The following is an 18,960-nucleotide window of genomic DNA, read 5'->3' on the forward strand; positions in this document are numbered from 1 at the left end:
CTATTGTTCTTTGCACTGTGACGTAACTATAACGTCATTGTGTTTATTGTTAACCTAAGATTTCAAGTTAATGCTATCAATTTTACGTTAAACAGTTTACTTAGTAATTTAGTTGCGTTTTTGCAATATCTTGGGGATTCTTGCCACTTTATTATTGTTCGGTAAGTGCCACGTAGTAAATTTTTCACCTTGAACGTTAGTTGTACAGTAAAAATCTTTACTGCTATCTAAATGGTTATCTGTAAAGGTAAAACTAAAAGCTGGCCCGCAGGCCCGGCATGGATGTTTAGAATTTTTAAAATCCTCGACAGGATTCTGGTCTATTATGAAATTTAAATCATGGACAAATTTTTACCCTCAAGAGCCTGAACTGAGTCACTTTGACCCAATGTCTCTGCAAATTCATTTATTCTTACTCTGTTTTGTAAGAGAATTGCAAAATTTTGTGTATTGCATTGTTAGGTTTTCTGCATTAAGTGCACTTTTCAGACAATTGTTATTGAATGTTGATGTTACATAGTTTGATGTTAATCTCGAGTTGTTACAATACTATATCATTATTATTATTCATGTTCAATAAAGGATGGCTGGTTGCGTCGCAAGCAATTAAGGCTCCTTGTTCGGTCTGAGTGCTCATGTACGGTGAGTGTCGATTGCACATGCACCAATGCCAAGAAGAAATAGGCCTTGTTTGTGCTGCAGCATCAGGCCCAATTTCATCTTAATCTGGCCCTGCAGAGTGTCTAGCTTTGGGGCTGAGTTATGTAGTCTTCACCTTGTTCCTGCAATCTGTATACAGCGCCCTCCATAATATTTCAAATCAAACACTTCAGACGTGATTTAAGTACGTATTGCAGACTTGACTTTAGGGCAGGGTTCTCAAACTCTGGTCCTGAAGGGCCACCGTGGCAGCTGGTTTTCATTCTAACCCTTTTCTTAATTAGTGAACTGTTTTACTGCTAATTAACTTCTATTGAATTAATTTTATTTAAGTTGCTCTTGAAGATTCAGGTCCCTCAATTGTTTCTTTTTCCTTAATTAACTGCCAAACAATAATGAGATACAAAATGAGCCAAAACGTGACCAGCAAACTGTGACCATCATACAATATCTGAAAGTAAAGAAAGGTGGAGGTCTCAGGAATGTTGATCTGCTCAGGTCACCAAAAACATTTGACCAGTGCTCTTAGAAAAGAGAAAATCGACAATTCCAGAAATGCAAGCTATTGCACAATGAGAGAAGCAACAAGCCACGGAATTAAAGAACGAGTTTAATTAACAAGTAGAATCAGCGCCTAATTAAGCAACTGGTTGGAGTGAAATTGGTTGGAGTTTGAGGCCCTGACTTAGTTGGTCTTCGGTTGGCTCCCTCACTTCACATTTCATTTCTGTTTGGGTGCCATTTAAGGAAAGAAATGAAGAAATTCAGAGGAACGATGAAGAAATTCAGGGGATGAAATCGTAAAAAAATACAAGTCAATTAAAATGAAAGGAAAAGGAGTTAATTAGCAGCAAAAAGGGTCACTAATTAAGAAAAGGGTTAGAATGGAAATCTGCAGCCACTGGGGGCCTCCAGGACCGGAGTTTGAGACCACTGCTTTAGGAGTACTTGCGTACATTTTAGTCACACCATGTAGAAATGTAAATCGTCACACAATGAATAGGGGACATCTTCAGAGCTTCTTTGCCACTGTAATCCTGTTCCGAGTCCGGGGTTGGCACCGTCGTTCACATCTTTTCTAGGATCTGCTCTGAAAATGGAAGATCAAAGGCAAGAAGAATGTAACGTCACTTCTCTGTATTTACAAAATAACATTTTTTTGTGAAGTTTTGTGACTTTGAGAGAAGGGTGTATTTTTGTTACCTTACGATTATTCATTTATTTTTGTAGGTATTACTTAATTTATTTGCTAACAAATATTGCTTTGCCTAATATCTGTTGTGGCAGGCGGCTGGGGGTCAGACTCAGCCGGGACGCCTGAAAGGACTGGGAGGCGGACTTTACATTCCCCGGGCCATGAGAGGGCAACCGCCCTGGGTAGTGTGGGGACCACAGGGATGGAGCGTGGAGGCTCAAACCCATTGGAGCCCGTGGCCACCACCAGGGGGCGCCCTGAGCCTCATAGAGCCCAGGATGTCTGCACTTCCGCCACACCTGGGAGGGTTCATGGAGGACCATCCAAGGACGCCCGTAGTACTTCCGGGTGCTCATGCGGCACTTCCACCACACCAGGAAGTGCTGCCAGAATGACGTCAGGGAGCACCTGGAGCACTTCCGGGTGATTATAAAAGGGGCCACCTTCTTACAGTCGGGGAGCCAGAGTCGGGTGCAGGAGGAGGATGAAGCTTCAGAGAGAGGAAGAAAGGCGGCCCAAGGACGTTTAAAGGCCCGTGTAAGGGTGACTGGTGCGGGGCAGTGTGTGTGTGCGGGGTTTATCTGTAAATAAATCGTGTGTTTTATAGAACTGTCTGTGTCTGCCTGATGGTGTTCAGGCTACATCTCATACTGTGCATCTTGAATGATTAAGGAAATAAATTAAATAAAGAGCACCTGGCATGGATGAATTATCAGTTCTCTCCCACCCGATTAGATGGCTTAGGTAGCAGACCTCCAATAGTGAGCAGCACTGATAGGTATAATGCACTGCTCAGGGCTTGTTCTGTTATTTAGATGAACTGGGTAATCTCTTAGAGGGGTAAAATTTGGAAGGGGGGCAACATTTTTTAAAATAATGCAGGCTATGAGTTACACACGCTTGTACTCAATACAACAGTCTGACTGCCATTAACCCAATTATATTGTTTTATATTATTTTTATGTACTATCAATGTTTGGTCTTAACATTTGATGACCTACAGGAGCCTTTAAAGTGCGGTCTTCCAAATCCCAGGATGCACCTCACATCACTTCATAGTGGCTCTCCTTCTGCCGACCGTCCTTGCTTCTTTATTTTGTTCAGATGCAGGTTCCTAGTTTGTTTTAGTACTCTTTTCCTTTCAGCAAATTTTTTCTTTACTCTTATTTTCCATCTATATTAGGCTGATGCACATTTTGCTTACATGCTTAGTTTATTCTTCCTTTTTTCTTAAGGCATAGTGCATTGCCATTTCTAGCAGCTTTAGAGGGGGCATTTGTACTGTATGCCTGTTATCAATCTGACAAAATACCGCAAGACTGGTATTCTGCGTAAATGGTAAATTGCTCAGTATACCCTTTACAATCTTGCTGTTTCTTGAATTGGGTATTTAGTGCTACATATTGTCACACATGTGCACCTGGGATTCACCTTTCTGGCTCAGAAAACATAAGTGGGACAAGAGGGGGTGCTGGCGCTAGACGTTCGTACTCTCAATAACACAGTTCCTTGAAGATGTCCCAGGACCACACCTAGCCCCTCCCACAATACCCAGAGATGGCCCCACCCCTTCCACCCTTGACATCATAAAAGTGGGCGGTCCCCAGAAGGAGGCATTCATTCTGAACATGAACCTCAATGGAGGCAGACCTCCTGCTGATGTCTGCAGGCAACCTGATTGTCCTCAGGCATTATTTGATTTATTCTTTTTTGTGATTAAATGGAGTTGTCTGGTTGGCACCCCAACATTTCATTGGTTTGTTTCACCTGGTCATAGTATATTAATCTTGTTTTAGAGTATGACACAGTGGAACCTTGGATTGCGAGCATAATTCGTTCCGGAAATGTGCTTGTAATCCAAAGCACTCGTATATCAAAGTGAATTCCCCCATAAGAAATAATGGAAACTCAGATGATTCGTTCCACAACCCAAAACTATTCATATAAAAATGATTAATGCAAAACATAAAGTAAAAATACATATAACAAATTAACCTTGCACTTTACCTTTGAAAAGAATCATGGCTGGTGTGAGTGAGTTTCTAAACTCTTTTGAGATTCCACCCAACGGGACAACACGTGGAAGAGCATCCCGAAGCAACCGCAGGCTCCCAGCGCTGTAGCAGTTTGCCGTAAAAGCGAATCCAAAAAGATTGCGGTCATGCTATAAGCACCTGCCATTGATGGGTGATATAAGGAACATTAGAAATGTGCAGGGCACAGTATTACTTGGCCACTAACCTGGCCACGACCCTGCCTGACTACTGTGTCTGTGTAAAGGAGAGTGGCAGATCCTGCTACAATAAATAACCGTGCTGTTCCTGTTTCAAGCTGAATAAAGCTGGTCTTGCTAAAGTATTGAGACTCAGCTTCATTGTTTGGGGTGCATGACAGGAACTCACACGTTACAATACACACACGTGGTCACAATGCTATAGTAAACAGTATATTCTCGTACGGATGTTGACTGTATGAGTGAGGCACGGCAACTGAGCCCAAGAATGGGAGACAATTACCCACAATCCCACAGCAAGAGAGAGAGAGAAGAACCATCAGCTCAGTTGTGATCACGTGATGCTCGACAGACAAAGCGTATATGCATTGCTCGTATTTCAAGACCTCGTTTGTTTATCAAGTCAAAATTTATTAAAAATTTTAGCTCGTCTTGCAAAACCCTCGTAGACCAAGTTACTCACAATCCAAGGTTGCACTGTATTTATTATTAGTATTCTATATTGTTTTTAATGTGAAATTTGTAAATCAGCAAAAAATCATACCACGTAGTAGTCATTTGTATGGTTCATATAAAGGTATTTATACACCTTTATGGTTCTTATAATTCTCAACTTTGGAGAATGAACTTTCCCAAACAAAGGAATAAAAATAAATAGTTTCTAAATTTGCAAAGATGACATAAAGGAAAAAGTACTTCTGAATTCTGTTGATTTATATTTTTGCAATTGTAAAGAACTTTAATTTGTTGTAGTTTGCATATGGTGTTCATTGATTTGGAAAAGGCTTATGATAGAGGGCCACATCAAAAGGTCTGGAGGTGTACGAAACAGAAAGGAGGACCATAGAAGTATGTGAGGATTGTCCAGGATATAAATGAGGATGTGAGGACTCAGGGTAAAAGCAGTGTTTGGGTAACAGGCAAGATCCCAGTTAGAGGAGGTCTCAATCAGGAGCTTCTTGAAGTCCTTACCTCTATGACGTGATTATGGATATGTTGAGCCATGAGATAAAGACCAAGCTTCCTGGTGCAGGCTTTTTGCTGATGACGTTTTGTTGTGTAGCACCAGAAAAGAAGAAGGTGGAAGAATGGAGAAGGGGTTTGGAAGATAAAGGTTGGAAGATAAATAGGAGGAAACAGAATATGTGAGATTTAATGAGGATCAGGATTCAGAAGTTTAGAAAGAGTAGGTTAAATTTAAATATCTAGCATTGGTGGTAGCTTGAGATGGAAAACTAGTTGCAGAGATAACCCACAAAGTGCATTGTGGGCAGGAACAATTAGAAGAAGGTATCAGGAGTATTGTGTGAAGATTTAAGGCAAAGGTTAAAGGTACGTTTTTAAGACAGCAGTAAGACCAGCAATAATGTATGGGGCTGAGACATTGGAGCGCAACAGAAGAAGTTAAATGTGGCCGAAATGAAAACGATGAGAAGAATAAGTGAAGACGCGGCACTTAGTGAGCACACTGGTGGCATCTCCCAGCTGCTTTGTTCCTTTGCCCGCCTTTCTCTGCCTCAGAGGCAATTTGTATGCCTGCCACCCACCTGGCTTTTAAGACTCACTGGTGACCACACACTCAGGCAGATGGACTCTAGCAGCCTGGAGTACCTGTAGGTAATGTGTCTGCAACATGGCAACGGTGTAGCTGCTTTTATGCCAGTTTCTCCAGGTAGTCTTGTCCTTCTCAGACAGGTCTTGGAGCTTGTCCCTGTCATGTTCAGACCCAGATGTGCTACACTACTATTTCCATGGCACACCAGGGTAGCTCTCATGATGTACCACTGTGTTGTGGCACACCAGTTGAAGCACTGCCCTAAGCACTGCAGGCCTTCGACCTTATGGCTTGGTTTTTGATCTAATGCACATTGTTAACTGTGAAACCTTCTATAGACAGGCCTTTCCAATCAACTGAAGTGACCACAGGTGGACTCTAAACAGGATGGAGAAACATCTCAGCGATGACCAATTGAATGGGATGCACCTCAAGGGTCACAGAAAAAGAAAGGATTACTTGTGTCAATGTTATTTTATTTTAATAAATTTGCAAATATTTGGAAAATCCTATTTTTACTTTATCATTCTGCTGGGGTATTGAATGTGGTTTAATAAGGGAAAATTTTAAATTTAATCACTCCAGCATAGAACTGTAATATAACATAATGTGAAAAAAGTAGATGGGTCTGCTGAAGGCCTTGATTACCACTGGCATATCGTAAGAAGCTCACCCATACCCTTCTCACAGAGCAAAACGCCATTTTAAATGTGTGTTTTCAATTAATGTAAAGACACTCTGTTCCAGGTGGGCTGCAGTTTTCACTCCTGCAACTTCTTTTGCCTTAATTTGTCTTTATTTTTAAGATTCAGAACCCTAAAGTGGCAGCCAAAAATGTTGAGATTTAAAGTGAGCCGATGACCAGCTAACTAAAGCTCTCAAACTCAGTTCCTGAAGGGTCATCATTTTTGCTCCAAGCCAAATCATACAGCTTTTTACTTCTCCCATTCTGCAACACTTGAAACTTCCAAAGCTGTTTTAATTTCTTTTTCTGAGAGCCCCTTCAAAAGGTTTTATGGATCCTAGCAGATTCTCACATTTTCTTTCATGCCTTTTATTGAAACAGATGTTGTATGGTGGACACACAGGTTCAAATGGGATCAAGTTAGCTAGCTCTTTCTTAACTCGTCATTGCTTGACCTGCTGGTTATGGAAAAGAAACAAGAGTTTTGAATCTTAAAAAGTCAATTAAAATGAAAGTACAATATGTCTCCTCCATTAGCAGTAGTAATTAGATTCTAATTTAAAAAGTGGCTGGAATGAAAACCTGAGTTTGACACATCTTCTCTACTGTATTTGAACATGGCTCACTTTATCAAAAATTACACATAAGGCCCAAAACAGTAGGAACTACTGCAGTCATAAGTTTATTTTTTTGGATCACGTGTCATCAGGTAACATTTTGTGCTTCCTTTCCAGGCTTGGTTCTCCTGGTTCAGGCAGCCATAGCCTACACGCTTAGTTTCAACATGCTGCTCAAGAGCTGCACAATTTGACGCCCACTCAGCATGGCTCTACCCATTTGCCTGGCTTCTACATGAAAGGACAGGATGTTGGCTGTCAGCTCTCTTAGATGTTGAGCAACTTTGATCTTCTCCCCAACAGACTTTGTTGCTTTATTCTATTGGTACTTAACTGCAAATCTTTGCCATCAGGACACACAGAATGTTTCTCATCCTCGTCATTTTTATCATTATTAATTATGAAGTCAGCACTTCCAGGCTTTGGGATTTTTCTCCTTTGTACTTCTGTACTTCTGGTTACAGCAGCTCCTCGCAGACAGTGACACGATAATGTGGTGCCTGTGGAAATGTAATTGTGACTTGAGACCCCTGACCGCTCCTCAAGGCCAAAATGGATTTGGGGACATTTGAGCTTTGAGCACTGCAGGATTTTACTTTTGACAAAATGAAGGGTCGAATGCTGGGGATCTACAAAAATGTCTTTCTTGAACAACAAACACTTTTCAGCTCTACTCAAGCCAATCTAAAAAGGTGTCGTCTCGATGTCCTCGTCAGTTACACAGTTCCTCATCTTCACATGTCTTTTTGTTCTCTACTTCATTGCTCCACTGATTCTGTAAAAGTGCTGCACACCAAACTCCAAACTGTTTTGTCTTGTCAGAAAAAGAAATTTGTTTCCTATTCAGATGTTAATTCAGAGTCATATTATACTCCCAGATCAGAGACAATCATAGAAATACTGTCCTGTAGCTCCAGCTACACTTACCTGGAAACCACTTCTTGAAGAGGAGTTCCATATGCCTCGGTCCGGATAGTGAGAAAGATCAAAGAGGAGCAAAGTTATATGCGATGTGCACCACTCTATAATTCTCTTGTGGAAATGATGTCAGAGGCTAACTCTGAATCCTATTGGTTGTCGGTAAATGACTGTCCTGGAATGACAACTTGGACATAATTCCCGAGAACAACAGAATCACCGCTTGTGATTATTTCTGTTCAGACTCTGTGCTGACCTTACTGTACCAACAGTACCTGAGTAAATCCAAACATCTTCTTTCAGGAGTTATTTTCCATACTACTAGCATCTCTCGTCATATTGCTCATGGGGCATCTTTAAAATAATAAACATTATTATACTTACTTTATTTAACCTATCGATCATCTCTCTGTCTATCTCTCTCTTTGTGTCTCTTATATATATATATATATATATATATATATATATATATATATATATATATATATTATAAAAAAAAATCCTGGAAAGCAAAAGCAAGGCTACGATACGTGATGTTCTCAGAGTTCTCGGAAGACATTTGAAAGACATGCGAGGCAAAAGAGACTTGCCACGGTGCATCTCGCGGGGACCGTAAACGTGAGACTTGGTGCCAAGAGATTGTCCCAGGGCCGTCTCGCGGGGACATGGAACATAAGATTCTTGCAAGACACGCCCTACTTACAAAAGATATCATATAAGAGCAAACCCATCAAAAAACACTCAGTCGTGTAAAAGCACGTAGTAATAATAATACTAATAATAATTCATTATATTTATATAGCGCTTTTCTCAGTACTCAAAGCACTATCCACACAGGGAGAAACTGGGAAGCAAACCCACAATCTTCCACAGTCTCCTTACTGCAAAGCAGCAGCACTACCACTGCACCACCTGTGAGGATCATGTGCTCTCAGCACATAGAAAGCGTGTAAGGACAATACGGAGAATAGAGACCCAAAGGCGTTGGAGAGAAAAATAGGCAGATAAGAGATTATGAAAGCAGTGGAATTCGAAAGGCTCAAACAAACGATGGCGCGATACACATGCAGAGAAAGGTACAGAATATGAAAGCAGTAAAATTCGAAAGTATTGTAGCGTCCCAGCCAGGTTGAGAGCTTTTTGGTTTTAAGTGACTGTTAGGTCCGATTGAGGGAGGGCGGAGTACAGCACGGAGGACTGATAGCGGGGTATTGATTAATGCGGTAAGGGGGGGCGGTGGAGAGGTTGCTAGAAAGTTATGTTTGGGGTTAGGAAGTCGGCAATTGTTCAAGTAAAACTATTGTGACACTTTATCATGTCAGTCGCTACTGTATCAAAGAAAAGATAGAAAAGATCGCATTACCGCAGACAAAAGGTGATTAATCATCAGAACCAGGTGTAATTGAAAAAATAGCAGGACAAATCGAAGTCAGAAATAAAAGGCAAAGAGTAGACAACAAAGTCTTTTCGCATTCGCATCATTCAATGCACAAAACGTGGATTTAAACAATAATGGACCATACGCTATAAGAATCTGTGGTCCCGCAACAGTTAAAGCAACGACAAGTTAAATTTCAAAGAATACACAATTCGGTTGGGTGTATATTGATGATCACGGAGAAGCGATGCAAATTTTAACAGGCAAAAAGAAAGGTAATGTATATATTCCACGAATAAGATTACACACCAAAGGAGATCGTGATATGCCATTCATATTAAAATGTTTACAGTTTACCGTGAGAATAGCTTTTGCTATGACAATCAATAAATCACAGGGACAGCCATTAGAAAAACTCGGATTATTTATTACAGAAACAGAAACAATATTCACTCACAGGCAGTTATATGTTGCATTGTCACAATGTGTCTCCAAAAAATATTGTTTTTAATGAAACTTTAAAGTAAAAGTGCAAATAATGAAATTGAAACAATTCCAAAGAAAAAAAATTTTAAATTGTATATCTGATTAACCAAACACAGGGGTTGGTGAGCGAAGCGAGCAGGGGGCAAAGCCCCCTAGTATCCTTATATATAATTTGATAGTATCCGTATGTATGGTGTTCGCGTTAATACCCCGAATGTATGACGATGTATGGTGTTCGCATCAATACCTCGACTCAATACAAGTTAGAACCATGCAATGGGACTCTGCTTCTGTAGTTAGAACATAATGTGGCAAACGCGGACGCAGCAGCAGAATTTTAAAGAAGTTGTAAGCGATGGATAAGTTTTTGTAGGATGCCAGATAGAATAGCATTACAGTAATTTATACGTGAGGTGACTCGGGCATTAATCAATACTTCGGTACTGTGTTGCGTAAGAACAGGACGAAGTCTAGAAATGTTTCGGAGATGGAAGAAGGCAGTCCGCGAAATGTTACTTATGGGAGGAATTATTTAATAATAATAATATTATCATTATTATTATTAGTAGTATTATTTAATAATTGCCTTTATTAGTGTATAAATGAATATAAATAACTACATTTAAATGATTTGCCAAAATTTGTTGAATGTAAACGATACTGTTTTAAACATTATTGTTTTTTCATCAGAAAACCCAGTTTCCACGTCTACATGTATTAGTTTAAATAGCACTTTTACCACTCGCAATAGGGCGGACGCGCTGACGTATCGTGTCGACTGGGCAACACAGTGAATGCGGCGTCTATCTATATATGTCTGTGATTTGTTCGCTTTCCGACGTAGAGTAAATAAAGTAAATTCATCTCACTGTGGTGCGTATTCCATACGTAATACCATGTAACGCATTATAATTCAACTGCTTTACGTGAATATACCCATGCCACCGAAAAAAAGACATACAATTCCACGGTCCACTTCAGATGCCAGAGAAAAGTCTATTTCAAGGGCGTCTCAAACGCTACAGCAGACACAATCCAAAGTGGACAAACTTACAATAAAATGTGAATCAGAAAACTGTTTGTTCTATTTCTATGTTCTGTTTCTTTCATTTGGGAAATTCCCCAGTTATAGATTCCCCGGCAACGCCGGGTACTCCTGCTAGTATATGTATGTATATATATATATATATATATATATATATATATATATATATATATATATATATAGTGGGATATAGCCTGGACACAGACAGACGGACATCTTTTAAAAGTCCAACACACGTTTATTTACAAAATGAAAGTGCACAAAACCCAGTGCCGCAGCACCAATCACCCCAAAGTCCAGGCCTCTTTCCACACTGCCTTTCCTTCAGACCGCCTCCTTCTCTCTCCTTCCAGACCTCGTCCTCTTCCACCCGACTCCAGCCTTGAATGAAGGGAGGTGGCCCCTTTTATAGGTCTCCGGATGCGCTCCAGGTGTATCCCGGCAATCTTCCACCGACACACCCCAGTGAGACGGAAGTGCCGGCTGCATCCCCGGAAGCACTCTGGGTGTCCCTGCTCCTCTTCCCCCCAGCACTTCCTGGTGTGGCAGAAGTGCTGAGGTCCAGGGCTGCCAAGGCATCCCGGCGCCTCCTGGCGGTGACCATGGGCCCCTACAGGGTTGAGCTTCAAAGCTCCACACCCGTGGCCCCCAAAGCAACCAAGGCGGTCACCCCCTCGTGGTCTGGAGGAGGGGTACCACCCCCAGCCGCGTGCCACAATATATATATATATATATATATATATATATATATATATATATATATATATATATATATATATATATACTAGCTGTTCTGCGTGGCTCCGACCACCGAGTAGTAAAACAGGACAAACTTTAAAAATCAATAAACAAACAGGTGTTGCTAGGTAAGCGGAGGCATGCTGCACTCCACAACATGGCCAGAGGTACAGCAATTCAAACTGAGGCTGGTGCGTGGGTGAGGAGGGCCCCGCCCGGCTCCCTACTCATGTGGTTCCGCCTCCCCTCAGCCCGCAGCCTCTCGCTCGGATTAGCGCGAATAAATCGCTCCTGCAAGTGAACTCCGATACTTGGCACGATGACAGAAGTCAGATAATTTCAACCAGAATGTTCAAGCAAATTATAGAAAAAACCCGATCTAAATCTGTTAAGTAGTTCTCTCATGAAAAGGGACAGACATACAGACAGACAGACGTTGGATTTTATATATATATGAAGAGATGTATGCACACCAATCAGCCACATTATTAAAACAACCTGCCTAATATTACGGACCTCATGTCACCAAAGCAGCTCTGATCCATTGAGGCATGGACACCACAAGATCTCTGAATGTGTCCAGTACTATCTGGCACCAAGACTTTAGCAGTAGATCCTTTAGGTCCTGTAAGTAGCCAGGTTGGGACTTCCATGGATGGGACTTGTTTTTCCTGTACATCCCACAGATGCTCAATTGGCTTGAGATCTGAAGAATTTGGAGGCCAAGCCAACACCTTAAACCATTTGTCATGTTCCTCAAACCATTCCTGAGAAATTTTTGCAGCCTTATCCTGATGAAAGAGGCCACTGACAACAAGGAGCACTGTTGCAATGAAGGGGTGTGCGTAGTCTGTAATAATGTTTAGGAAGGTGGTATATATCAAAGCAACATCCACATGAAAGCCAAGACCCAAGATTTCCCAGAAGAATATTGTCCAGATCATAATTTTGCCTGCGCTGGCTTGCCTTCTTCCCATAGTGCATTCTGTTGCGTTCTCTTCCCCAGGTAAATGACGCACAAACTCCCAGCCTTCCACATGATCTAAAAGAAAAAGTGATTCATCAGTCCAGGCAACCTTTTTTCATTGCTCCATGGTCCAGTTCTGATGATCATGTGCCCATTGTAGATGCTTTCAGTCGTAAATGGGTGTCAGCATGGGTACTGTGATACGTCTGCAGCTACACAGCCTCATACGCAGAAAGCTGTCGTGCACTGTATGTAGCTCTTCCATGGGACTGGACCAGACAGGCTAGCCTTCATTCTCCACATGTATCAGTGAGCCTAGGGCACCCATGACCCAGTTCACCAGTTGTTCTTCCTTGGACCATTTTCAGTAGGTACATCCCACAAGACCTGCTGTTTTGACGATGCCCTGACCCAGTCATCTAGCCATGATATTTTGTCCCTTGTCAAAGTCGCTCAGATCCTTATGCTTGCACATTTTTCCAGCTTCTAACACATCACCTTCAAGAATTGACCATTCACTTGCTGCCTAATATATCCCAGACTTCAACAGGTGTCATTGTAGCAAGATAATCAATGTGACTCACAGTCACCTGTCAGTGGCTTTAATGTTGTGGCTGATCAATGTGCAGTGCCTATAAAAAGTATTTTCATTTGGAAGTTTTCACATTTTATTGTTATAAAACATTGAATCTCAGATTTAGTTTGACTTTTCTGACCTTGATTAACAGAGAAAAATTTTTTAATGTCAAAGCGAAAACAGATCTGTAAAGCGGTCTAAATTAAATACAAATATAAAACACAAAATAATTGATCACAGAAGTATTGACCCCCTTTCATATGACACACCTGAGTCATCACCGATGCAGCAAATTGGTTCAATGGAGATCACCCGTTTAGGTTTCCAATTGATTGCAGTATCAGTTCTCCTGTATGTAGAAGGACCTACTTGCAGTGAGTCAGTATGGTGGTCTAACCTTCACACAGAAGACAAAAGACAAAAAACACTTCAAGCCACTCTGTGATAAGGTAATTGAAAAGCACAAGTCAGGGGATGAAGACAAGAAAACATCTGAGTATGGAGAGAGTATGGTGTCCTGAGGGAGGCCAACAAGAGACCTAGGCAAACTCTGAAGAAGTTGCAAGCTCCATTGGTTAAGATTGGAGAGACCATAATGGAGAGACAACCGTTGGCTGGCTGCATCAGCAGTTGCAGTTTATTGGAGAGTGGCAAAGAGAAAGCCACTGTTAACAAAAATGCACAAGACTTCTTGGCTAGAGTATTCCAGAAGCTACTTGGGAGGTTGTGAGTTCATCTGGAAGAAGGTTCTGTGGTCTAATTAAACCAAAATTGAGCTTTCTTACCATCAAACAAACTAAACACCATACTTGGTATAAGCCAAAAGCTGCAGAGTATCGAAAACACACTATCCTCACCATAAATCATGGTGTTGGTGATGATGGCCACGTCATGCTGTGGGGATGCTTCTCTGAAGCAGGCTCTGGAAGGCTTGTGAGGGTGGAAGGTAAAATGAATGTAGTAAAATACATGGAAATCCGCAGGAATGCAAGAAACCTGTGCTTTGGGAGAAGATGTGTTTTCCAGTAAGACAACAAGCCTAAGGGTAAAGCCAAAGCTACACAGGAATGGTTTAAAAACCAAGAAGGTTAATGTCCTGGGGTGGCTGAGTCAGAGTCCAGATCTCAGTCCATTGAGAAGTTGTGGCTGGACTTGAAAAAGGCTGTTCACTCACTGTCACCCTACAACCAGACAGTGCCTGAGCAGTTTTAAAAAGAGGAAAGGGGGCAAATGACAGAGATGTGCAAAACTTATAAACACCTGATCACATCGACTTAAGGATGACATGGCTGCCACAGGCACATCTGCTTAATCATCATTCACCAACATGTGAGCCGTTCCCCCATTAACTGGTCTGATGTTCACGCTTGATTCACGGCGGTGGCATTGCAGGTGAATCACGGCTGATCCTAGGTGACCTCCCCAATCCCCAATCTGACAATTGAGCTCAATTCACCAAGGAGGAAGACCATTGAAAATCGTGCAAACACACTGGCATGTGAAACACCCAGATGTGACACCACGAAGGATGGGAAACACTGTACTAAATAATCTGCTCAAAAAATTCAAGGAACACCAGCATAGGGTCTGACAATGAGTCCAAAGATTTCATCCCAATACCTAATGGCAGTCAAGGTGCTGTTGTCCAACCTGTAGAGGTCTGTGCGTCCCTCCATGGATATGCCTCCCCAGACCATCACCAAACCAGTCATGCTGAACGATGTTACAGGCAGCATAACATTCTCCACGGCTTCTCCAGACCCTTTTACGTCTGTCAAATGTGCTCAGGGTGAACCTGCTGTCATCTGTGAAAAGCACAGGGCACCAGTGGTAGACCGGCCAATTCTGGTATTCTTTGGCAAATGCCAGTTGAGCTCCATGGTGCCAGGTGGGCAGTGAGCACAGGGCCCACTAGAGGACATCAGGCCCTAAGGCCACCCTCATGAAGTCTGTTTCTGATTGTTTGGTCAAAGACATTCACACCAGTGGCCAGCCTTCTGGAGGTCATTTTGTAGACTCTAGCAGTGCTCATCCTGTTCCTCCTTGCCCAAAAGAAGCAGATACCGGTCCTGATGATGGGTTAAGGACCTTCTACAGACCTGTCCAGCTCTCCTAGAGTAACTGCCTGCCTCCTGGAATCTCCTCCATGCCATTGAGACTGTGCTGGGAGACATAGCAAACCTTCTGGCAATGACACGTATTGATGTGCCATCCTGGAGAAGTTGGACTACCTGTGCAACCAAACTCTGTAGGGTCCAGGTATCGCCTCATGCTACCAGTAGTGACATAGACCGTAGCCAAATGGAAAACGAGTGAAACAACAGATGAGGAGGGAAAAATGTCAGTGGCCTCCCTCCACCTGTTAAACCATTCCTGTTTTGGGGGTCGTCTCATTGTTGCCCCTCTAGTGCATCCATCCACCCATCCATTATCTAACCCACTATATCCTAACTACAGGGTCATGGGGATCTGCTGGAGCCAATCCCAGCCAACACAGGGTGCAATGCAGGAAACAAAACCCGGGCAGGGCGCCAGCCCACCGCAGCCCTCTAGTGCTCCTCTTGTTAATTTCATGAGCACCAAAGCAGCTGAAACTGATTAACAACCCACTCTGCTACTTCACTGACCAGATCAACAGCCCAGAAGTTTCATTGACTTGATGCTATACTTGAATTAAAAAGTGTTCCTTTAATTTTTTGAGCAGTATGCTAACTTAAAAGGGGGCAAAAACATATGTCATCATTTATTTTGCAGAGATCTTTGCCTGTTAATCAGCATCAAAAGAGTCCAATTCACGGTGACTCAGTGCTGCATAACAAATATATGAAAACTTCCAAGGGGGTGAATACTTTTTATAGGCACTGCATCACAAGTTGGGTGAGGTAGCATCTGTCTGATATCCGAGCTCATCTTTCATCGCAGCAGACAGATGGTGAGTGTCGGTACAAAGCTTCGGCCAGCAGCCTACTCAGCAGTGGAAAAAGGGCACCAACTAGTCAGTGTGGGAGCCAAGGAGCTTCTGACAGGAAAAGGTGAACAAAAATGATGACACACACAAATTTCTGTTAAAATAATAATTATAACTCATTTGCCAGCACTGCTCAACTCTTTAATCATGTACTCTCTCTCTCTCTCTTTCTCTCCGTACAGGAACTCTGGTTCCTGACCAAAAAGAAACAAATGTGAGGAACAAAGCAGGAAAAAAAAAGTACAACAATTGAAAAATTTGAGAGCCTTAGGCTCAAGAAGCATTTTGCTTAGCTTATTCTAATCTTCCTTTTTTTTTCCACGTCTTTTTGAGGGTTTGCTCCAGGGTACCACCTGCTCCAAAAGACAAGCCGCAATCATTTTCTGTCATTAATATGTATGCATAACAGGGTGGCCTAGCTGTACAACTTCAGGGAGTTCTGCGTGAGGTTTTAAATACACAGAATACAATGGAATTTGTCCTTTTCCGGCCTTTGCTGTTTGCCTCAAGTTTTCTAAGACATCTGTTGCTTGTGAAGACTTTTTATGGCACTACTGGACATATAAAGTTTCAGAATAATCAGTCAGTCAGTCATTCTCCAACCTTCTGTATCCTAACACAGGGTCACGGGGGTCTGCTGGAGCCAATCCCAGCCAGCACAGGGCGCAAGGCAAGAACAAATCCCGGGCAGGGTGCCAGCCCACCACAGGGCGCACATATACACACCCCCACACACTAGGGGGCGCCAATGCACCTAACTTGCATGTCTTTGGACTGTGGGAGGAAACCCACGCAGACACGGGGAGAACATGCAAACTCCACACAGGGAGGACCCGGGAAGCGAACCCAGGTCTCCTTACTGCGAGGCAGCAGCGCAGCAAGTGTGCCACTGTGCCGCCCGGTTTATAATAATTCTGTCCTTTATTCTTTGTGCTCTCACATTTTGGAAAATGCACTCAAATAGAGGAAGGCAGAGGTAACCTTTGCTTCTTCTATCTTTTTCGGCTGGAGCTAAATAGCACAGAGCTTTTTATGAACTGACCCCCCACTGAATGCCCAGTCACTCTGCATTACCCTCCACGAAATTAAAATAACTTCTACCTAAAATCATTACACTAAACAGACCCTCAGTATTTGAATTTAATGCTGTATTACATTATCTATGGTTCACTCATACTGTAGTACAATACAACTTTGTCTATAACATCCTGAAGAACACGAGGCAGCATTACCTAACATTTTGCCACCATACTGTCCTATGAATAATTTTATTATTTTCATAACTAGGGGGCTTTGCCCCCTGCTTGCTTCTCTCGTCAACCCCTTCCCCCCTGTCTGCATTTTGCACCATTGTGAAGAGAGGGGGCTGATCGCACCCCAAGGAGACACGTCCGCTCCTCTGAAACCCCTCTTAAACGGTGATACAATGGGAAACAATTACATTTATTTTAACTCCTCTTTGCTCGATCAGCTGTTGGCTTCCTGCTGCTGTTTTTCCTCGTGATCTGTACTTCGCTTGCCTACCCTTCCCCTCCCTCCCGCCAGCACTACACGGCATTGTGAAGAGGGGGGCTGAACACAGCCCAAGGAGACACGGCTGCTCCTCCGAAACCCCTCTTAACACGGTGATACAATGGGAAACAAATACATTTATTTTAACTCCTCTTTGCTCGATTAGATGCTGGCTTGCTGCTGCTGGCATGCCATGTGATCTGAAATTCGCTCGCATACCCCTTCCCCGCGCCACGTGGCGTTGTGAAGAGTGTGGCTGAATGCACACCAAGGTGACGCGCTCGCTCTTCTGAAACCCACTCTTAAATGGTGATACATTGGGAAATAAGTAACAGTTGTTTTTTTTACCTCCTCTTTGCTCGATTAGCTGCTAGCTTTCTGCTGCAGCTGTGTCGCGTGATCTACATTTCGGGTGGTGCTTTGAACGTTTAAAAGCCTGTAGAGCACCTGAATATTCTATCTCTTTTCGCTGTTCCGTTATTTCCTCAAGTAATATTTTCATTTTGTTTGCACTAATGCGATCTTTACTCTCATTTTTTTGAGACTTTCGAATTTTCCTACTTCCATTATATCTTTAACCTGCTCTGCATGTGTATCACGGGACTTGCTTCTGAAGGTTGCAAGTATGACGTGACTAGACCGCCTCGCAGGAAGTGAAAGTGTCTCTGTCGCTTTTCAAAAGATCACGTCTCATCCCATGGGAAAAAGTCTCGTCTCATCGCAAATTTTTTTTTTTATAATAGAGAGATTTGCTTGAGGGGCTGTAGTGGTTAGAATTGTCTACCTCATTACTCCTGGACGCTGGGTCAGTCTCAACCTATTTGAAAACATGTAGGCACCTTCTCTTTATGTCAGTATGGCTTCTTCTCCAGGTTCTAAGCTGCCCCTTGTGCACACCTAAGGTCTATAACTCTGTAATGGCCAGTGTCAATTTCTGTGCTGTGGTATGCTGGGCTGGTAACCTCACTTCAAGAGAAGCCAACCGCATCAACAAGCTAATTAAAAGGGGAGGCTCAGTTATGGGACGCACTCTGGACCCTTCGGAGAGAATTACAACAAAACTGAGTGCCATTATGAACAATGCTGCACATTTTCACTCTGACATGGAGGACTTTCAGCCAACAAATTATGTAGCAAAAGTGTGTCTAGAAACGACATGGGGGCTCCTTTATACCAACAACAATATGTGTGCATAACACCTCACTGGGACTGGGACTGCCAAGTCAGAAGTTTTCTTCTTTTTTAATTTCCTTGCTTTTTAGTGTGTTCATACCATAGTGTCAGGTTAGGTTAGGTCAGGGTGGGGCGCATGCACTGGTACAGCGAGTTGCCACACTCACCACATGATGACCTTCTATCTGCCATAGCCAGGTGTTATATTGGTGTCCCCTTGACCTGGTCCAGCCACTTGGGTCCTCAACAATGA

Source organism: Erpetoichthys calabaricus, chromosome 13 (assembly GCF_900747795.2).
Source record: "Erpetoichthys calabaricus chromosome 13, fErpCal1.3, whole genome shotgun sequence".
NCBI classification, from domain to species: domain Eukaryota; kingdom Metazoa; phylum Chordata; class Cladistia; order Polypteriformes; family Polypteridae; genus Erpetoichthys; species Erpetoichthys calabaricus.